The sequence below is a fragment of the Lagenorhynchus albirostris genome, chromosome 17, assembly GCF_949774975.1.
Source record: "Lagenorhynchus albirostris chromosome 17, mLagAlb1.1, whole genome shotgun sequence".
Taxonomy (NCBI): Eukaryota; Metazoa; Chordata; class Mammalia; order Artiodactyla; family Delphinidae; genus Lagenorhynchus; species Lagenorhynchus albirostris.
Window position 1 is genome coordinate 75,858,136 of NC_083111.1, and position 7,479 is coordinate 75,865,614.

At 53.8% G+C, this 7,479-nt stretch overlaps 1 protein-coding gene across 11 annotated transcripts in view; it reads left to right on the plus strand.

The window, feature by feature from the left end:
* KHDRBS3 (KH RNA binding domain containing, signal transduction associated 3) overlaps positions 1–4,553 on the plus strand; it is a 201,825-nt gene extending 197,272 nt beyond the window's left edge. For 7 of the 11 annotated variants that reach the window (XM_060127369.1, XM_060127370.1, XM_060127354.1 and 4 more), the window contains 4 exons: positions 958–1,000; positions 1,519–1,768; positions 3,407–3,505; positions 4,264–4,553. The gene's annotated coding sequence lies outside the window, so the exon portion shown is untranslated. Of the gene's footprint in view, positions 1–957; positions 1,001–1,518; positions 1,769–3,406; positions 3,510–3,715; positions 3,771–3,938 lie in introns of all 11 variants that reach the window. The other 4 variants (XM_060127355.1, XM_060127357.1, XM_060127356.1 and 1 more) reach the window with 4 other exon arrangements.
* Positions 4,554–7,479: the final 2,926 nt, after the last annotated feature.

Genomic DNA, 7,479 nt, shown 5'->3' on the forward strand with positions numbered 1-7,479 from the left:
GGGGAGTGTGGTCTGTTTCTCAGATTCATCCCTCGGTCACTCACAGGGGTCAGGTTGTGGAACTCCTAGGGGGTCCCTTGTAAGAGGTCTTTCTGCTTCGAGTCCCTCTCTCCTCTAAGGCAGCCTTCTCTCTGTAACCAGCATGATCTTCCTGGGGCCTTTATTCCTCTTTCACACCTCCGTTGTGTTCAGAATGAACTGAAGTCCAGGCTCCCGTGGAGATTGGGCCCAGTTCTTTGCACCCGCGCATTCTACATCCGCACCCCCTGCCCAGAACCATGTGGATGCAGAGTGTATATCATTACACCTTGACTCTGGGCTTGCCTGTGTGAATTTCTTTAGCCAATGGGATGCTAGTGAGTGCATCTCAGATAGAGGCTTGAAACGTGCTTGCGTGGTTGGACTTGCCTCTTGAGGTTGTGATCTGCAGAGAAGAGCGTGCCCTGGGTGGCTGCAGGTCCGGGAGGAGGAGAGACATGTGGTGGAGCTGAGCACAGGGTACATCGGCTAAACACACAGCACCGTAGGCCATGCTGCAGGACTGAGCAGTGTGAGAAGGTGACTGTTACTGTAAGCCACAGAGTTTAGGGAGTGCTTGTTACACAGCACTGTGTAACAATAGCTGAGAGGTAATGACCCCATTGCAATATGGTTATTTATGAGTTTGTTTCCCTTCTAAGACAGATATTGAAGGCAAGGACCATACTCTTCCTCACCCCGAATACAGCCCAGGGTCTGCTATACAACGGAGCTCAGAATTTGCTTGTAGAACTGAAATAACCATGTGAGAGGCAAACCAAGAAAGGAGAAATACCTTGGGGAGGGGTGCATTGTTTATACAACAGGTGTAACAATTACAACCGTATTTATTGAGCACTAGCTGTGTGCCTCGTAGTGTTCTAATGTTTTTAAATCTATTTTCTCATTCAACCATCATTACCCTTGTTTGCTTTTCAGGCGAGGAAGCTGAGGCTCAGTGAAGTTACGGGCTTTGCCTGCGGTGAGTGACCACTAAGGCGAAGGAAGGCCCATGCCTTCCAGCTCCTAGCTGAGCATCCCTCCTTTCGTGTGTACAGTAAGGACTGGCCTGCCCCACCTGCTGGGACAGAATCTTCCCAGTAAATGCTCTAGCTCACCAACTAGAACAGGGTGGAACCAGGATTCGAGCTGGTTTCTTTGTTTTCAAAACCCTGCCGAGTTGGGGGTGGGCGCAGAATGAGGGGGAGAGGTCCCTGAGGAGAGGAGGTGCAGAGTGCAGTGCTCTGAGGGGCTGTGCTGGGTGGGGCAGGGGACGTGGAGGGGGCAGGGCGCTGACCGGGAGGTGCTCCCTTGGGCCTGGGTTGGGGAGATCTCGGTGAGCAGCTGGGTTTTATTCTGTCTCCTCTTGGTAGAGTCTCTGCCCCTGAATGTGCAGGAGTTAAACACAACGCTCATTGTCAGCTTGCTGTTCTTTGGATCTGCTCTGTCCTGAGGGGCCTGGCTGCCAGGCTGACCTGACTTCCTGGTCTTTGATCACAGCCCCTGGAAACAGCTGAGATCCATCTTCGTTTATGAATCTGCCTCCCAGGATCTGTTTGGTTCATCCGTGGGCGCCCAGAGCCCAGCGCACGCCCATCACAACAGCGGACAGTCACCGAGTACATGCGGGGTATCTACCAGCACCCTCCCTGCCCCCCGCTTAACTCACTTAAGCCTCAAGGAGCTATCAATCCCACTTTACAGAGAAGGAAACTGAGTCGTGGAGGTAACTGTCAAGGTCATGCACTTGGTAGGTGTTGGGGCCAGGATTTAGCCCCAGGCAGTGTGACCACAGGGCCCAAGCTCTTAACCACCAAGCCATGCTTGTCAGATGAATACAGGATCCCTCTCCCCTTTCCCCTCTCCTGTCCTCACCTTCCCTTCCTCCTTCCCTCCCCTCCCTTCCCCTTGGGTACTCAGTTCCCTACAGGAGGCCTTTTTGTGAACCAGCAAAGGTGCCCTTCTGTTGGGCAGGTGCACCTCTCACCACATGGTGCATGGCTTGGGCAGTGGGGACTGGGGCCTGGGTTTCAGTTCTCTTCAAACTTTCCTTCAGGGCACAACACTGCCCCACCTCCCTCTGCTGTTATCGACTGCTGACCCTCTGGTTTGGTGTCTCACGCGTGGCTATCTTCCAACCTCCCACCCAGATGGCCGTTGCTGACATCTGTTATTGCCCCCATCCATGGTGGTGTGGTGGGCAGGGAGGACCCACAACTTTCTCCCCAGTCCCAGAATCCAGGCTGCAGTACAAGGGTGGCCCTAGCTGGGGACAGCAGGGAATGGGGCAAGGAAGGCTTTATGTTGAGATTCTACACCATTTAGTTTGGAAAAAAGATCACACTTCCTTTTAAGTTTCAGACGTCATCTTCGAGTCAGACAATTAAACTGAACTCCTGACCAGCCCTTCTGCTAAACCTTTTTGAGAATTAACAAAGGTTGCCTGTTGCTCAAGCCTTCTCACTGCCCTTTGCTGAGAGTGTCCCAAACTGTGATAACAAAAACAGCATCCCTAGAGCCTAGAGCTGTGCAGTGCACAACCTGTGCAACTGTGTATGGCAGCTCTGACCCTGACGAGTTGCAATGTTTTTGAGCCTTGTTATCTTCACCCATAAAGTGGGGTTTTATAGTCCCGAGAGAAATTGGTTAAGAATTAACTGATATATTATTATTGCTGTTATGACTTCAATTCTGATAAAAATGATTAAGATGCTGATGAAGACACTGGTATTTATAGAGGATTTATGCTTTTCCAGTGGGGTTCCTTCCAAATTTTCTAACTGCACAGTCACAGTCACAAAGCAATCATTATTATCTGCATTTGACAGGTCAGAAAATCGACCCATGCATTATTTCATGATTTAGGATGAGGCCATCAGGAAAACCAAAAGTACCATATCAACTCGCAGAGTTCTCACTCAGCTTCTCGTCATTCCACATCTGGCTTCCTGAAGTCGTGGGGATGGTGGTGATGGGGACAGTGGTGGTAGTGATGTGTGTTCTTGTTCAAAATGTGCTTTTGTTGGAAAGCCTTATTAAATTGCCTTCTGTCACTGTTCCAGATTTATTGCTTTAATTTATTTTGGCTTTTTATACACAGGAGCTGCATTTTCCTTTGTTCTACCTCATTTTCAACCTGCCTGTAGGGTATAAAAATATTTATATTTTTATATTTCACCCTCTATAGTTTTCTCCTCTGGTGACGGATGTTAAGGAAATGATTTACTTTGGACTTGTGGGTCAGCAGAATGTGAAGCCATCTGTATCCGTAGTACTCACATGTTTACAGATAAAAAAACACATGGACATGAGACTAGACTACTGAAGACCCCTGGAATCCTGACTGACGAGGCACGATTTTCAGGAGAATCTCTCTCTTCTTACCTAGACGATCGTCATCTCGTTCTAGATCACCCAGCATGGCAGAATTCTCCCTCCACCCCCGCCCCCCCCCCCCCCCCCCCCCCGTGCAACGCCCACTCCCCAGGTGGGTCTCCGGGCCTCTGCAGAGCCCTCTGGTCACGGGGGGTGGGGGTGGGTGGGGGTGGGGGTGGTGTGTGTGGTGTGTGTGTGTGGTGTGTGTGTGTGTGTGTGTGTGTGTGTGTGTGTGTGTGTGTGTGTGTGAAGTCTGGACTCTGCCCTTCCTCCCGGCTCTGCGGGGGGGCTGCTCATGAATTGACTACACCATCTCGGAAAGAGCAGATATGGTACTCAGCACAACGTGCCACCCGTAACTTTTATAAAACACACAGGTACTAATTTTATGTGGGGAAGCCACTGGGGGAAGGAGAAAGGTAAAATAGGGAGGGAAGGGAAGGTGGCAGGGAGGGAGGAAGACAGACCAGAGCCTGAGGATCTGAGCTTTGAGAGACAAAAATCATGAATTCCTGTTCTTCCCTTCCTTGTAATCTTCTCTGCAGGAATGTGGACCCATGCCCCCTCCCTCACCAGCCCATCTCCTGTCCCCTCCCCCAGCCATCCTTGCATTGCGTCCTGTGATCCTCCCGGGCCGGTCCCGCCGGCCCCTTCCTCAGGCGCTTCTTGTCTGCCCCCAGCTGGACGGGTCTCCCTGTCTCCCGCTTTTGCCTTTAGAGCACCTACAGGGACACATCTGGGGCCCACGTCACATCCTCCTTGCCCTCCCCCACCTCCCTCCGCCAGCCTGGGCGTCAGTTCACAGAACTCAGGTGGGTCTCGGTGCAGAGCGCTGAGTCCAGGGCTGGGGTCTCGGTCTCTCTCCTCCAGGGCTCCCCCGAGAGCAGCCACATTGGAGAAGTGGGATCGAGTTCATAGCGGGGGGCACCCCGGAGCTGTGGACAGTGCTCCGGTCTCCCTCCCACCGCGTCTCTCCGGCTGACCTTCCAGGAGGGTTTCTGCCTACTTCTCAGGGGTCCCAGGAGCACTGGCCCCTGCTCGTCTGCACTGACCTCCCAGAGGCATCCCTGTGTGTGTCCTCTCCTCCTTTCTTTCCCTGCCTGCCCACCCTCCCTCCTTCTGCTTCCTGGGATCACATCCCAAATAAAGTCTGTGCACCCAAGGCCTAGTCTCAGCTCTACTTTTGGGGAAATCAAAAGACAACACTGTTCTCATGGTATGATTTTACACGTAGGGGCTGCCTTGTCAAATGCATGTTTGTTTCATGAGTCCATGAGCTCCTTGGGGGCTCCATGGGTCTGCTTTGCCCATCACCGTATCCTGAACATAGTCCTGACACATAGTAGGTGCTCAATAAATCCATATAACATTCCAGACTCTCCACTTTGGTGATGAATTTCCTCCCAGTGGACTGGGTTCTTTCTGCAAGAGGAAGCTTGGTCTAAATTTTCTGGCTACTCCCTACCAGGGACTGGGCCGCGAGCAGACCCACACAGCTTGGAGCAAGGTAGTCTGTGTCTCATGGCCACCCCTGCACCTCAGTGAGAGAGGAGGTCTATGCTTGGACATAGGCAGCCCTGCCCCTGAGAGCATCCCACCGTCTTCACATCTGGTATCTACCACCCTGGCCGAGTTCAGACTGAATCACCTCCAAGGAACAGCCTCCTTGACTCCAAGAGTTCGTGACCTGCAGGGAGCCAGAAAGGAGGGCTGGAGTGGTGTGGGTTTTTTTGTTTTGGCTGCATTGGGTCTTCATTGCTGCACGTAGGCTTTCTCTAATTGTGGCAAGTAGGGGCTACTCTTTGTTGCGGTGCGTGGACTTCTCATTGCAGTGGCTTCTCTTGTTGCAGAGCACGGGCTCTAGGCGTGTGAGCTTCAGTAGTTATGGCTCACGGGCTCTAGAACACAGGCTCAGTAGTTGTGGTGCACAGGCTTAGTTGCTCCGTGGCATGTGGGATCTTCCCGGACCAGGGCTCGAACCCGTGTCCCCTGCCTTGACAGGCGGATGCTTAACCACTGCGCCACCAGGGAAGTCTGGATCTGTTTCTTTTACTTTAACCTTTGCTTCCTGCTGCTTTTGTTCACTAAAAGGATACTGTGTATACATAATGGCCTGCCTTGGGGAACCCTGCCCCTCTGCCTGAATGTTAAACCAAAGTGCCTTTGTTCAGGGAAACATCGGGACCCTGTCCACCTGTGGGTGGCTGCAAGAAAGAAGAAATTAGCACATCCCCTCCCCGAGGCTGGCCATTCCAGGGGAAATTTGCAAAACTTAGGGCCTTTTTACTTTACTTCCTCATCTCCTCCCCCTCTCTGTGCTATAAAAGAAACTGGCATCCAAACCCTGACACGATGGTTATTTTGAGATTTTAGTCTGCCGGCTTCTCGGTCTGCCGGCTTCTTCCCTGCCTCAACACCTCGTCTCCGACTCATTGGCCTGTCATGCGGCAAGCAGAGCGAGCTTGGACTCGGTAACACAAACAGGAGGAATAAACAAGCCGAAATACAGAGCAAAACCAACCACAGCCTCCACCTGCAGGGACTAGCACATTCTGCCTGATCCCGGAGAGAACAAAACGCACACACCTGGGTGGCTCTCCGCCCCCTCCGGGGCTGGAACGCCCTACCTCGAGGACGCCGAGTGCCCGGGGGCCTCTGCTCTTTAAAGCAGAGGTTGCAAACCCTTTTCTATAAAGGGCCAGGTAGTAACTGTTTCAAACTTTGTGAGCCGGGCCAGAAGATCTCCTCCTATCTACTCAGCTCAGCCACTGGAGCAAGAAAGCAACGACAAGCCATCAGCGAGTGCGTGCGGCTCTCTCCCAACCAAACTTCTTTCGCGAGCGAGCAGACCGGGTCCACGGGCCTCACCCTGCCGCCCCCTGTTCCAGGCATCTCAGGGCTCCCACCCCGGCCCCTCTGATGGGTGGGCAGGTGTGATATGCCGCCCCAGGACGCGCTCACGCGCAGCTGGCGGGAGGGCTGGACTCTGACCTGGGCTGGGGCAGTGGCCCCGCCGTCTGAAGGGTCGCCTGAACTTGTCTGCGCTCCTTTCCTACGGCACCAGAGCACGAGCCCCGTGAGGGCAGGACCCTGTCCCGTGGGCCGTGCATTCCCGTTCCTGGCCCTGCACTCTCGACTGTGTGCCTTTAGCCAAGGGCCTCAGCCTCTCTGAGCTGGGCTCCTCTGCCAGCAGAAAGCACGAAGAAGAAAGAGGTGCCGGAACCAGCGCGGGGCATGGGGGGAGGGGACGCGGTGGCTGAGCTGACGTCGAGGGGCTCATGTGAATACGGAGGGAGGCGGCTCCAGGCAGAGGGACCAGCGTGGGCACAGGCTGGGTGGCATCAGCTTTGCTGGAAACTGCCTTTATGGAACGTTTAAAAAAAGAAGAAAAAACAGTAAGAGAACCTCTTGCATAGACACTTGCCCATCAGCACCTGCCCACTTCACGGGACTCGTGAGGCCCCTACAAGGGAAAGCACGTGCAGCTGGGACCCGGGGGAAGGTAAGCAGAAGCTGGGAGTCAGCATGTGGTGGTTTGCTGAGTCCACGAGCTCTTAGCCCTTCAGGTGTTTGACTTGCTGGAGTAATTTGCCAGGGGAAGGGGGCGGGGATGGAGGTTTTTGCCCTGAGGCCTGGGCTCTCCTCCCAGCTGTGGACCAGGGCCGAGTCCTGTGGGGAGGGACGGGCTCTGGAGACAGGATGGAAGGCCCGCAGCCTTCATGCAGGGGCAGGGGAGGCCGTGTAGCTGGGCTCTGCTCCTACACCAGCAGGAGGGCCCGGCCTGGCCTCGCACGTCTTTGCTAGCGGAGAACATGACCCAGAGTGTTGGCTCCTGCAGCCCCATGTAACACGGAGACGTGGGGCCAATGAGCCTGGGAAGTTTACAGCTAAAGGACCCAACTGCCTCATCATCCCCTCTGACTGTGAGGCCCGGGGAAGCCAGTCAGAAACCAGCTACAAATCTGGGAGCTACGCGGCTCTGGCCCTTAGGTGGGTGTATTAGTTTCCTAGGGCAGATGTAACAAGTTACCACAAAGTTGGGTGTCTTAAAACAAGAGAAATTCAATCTTTCTCGCGGCTCTGGAG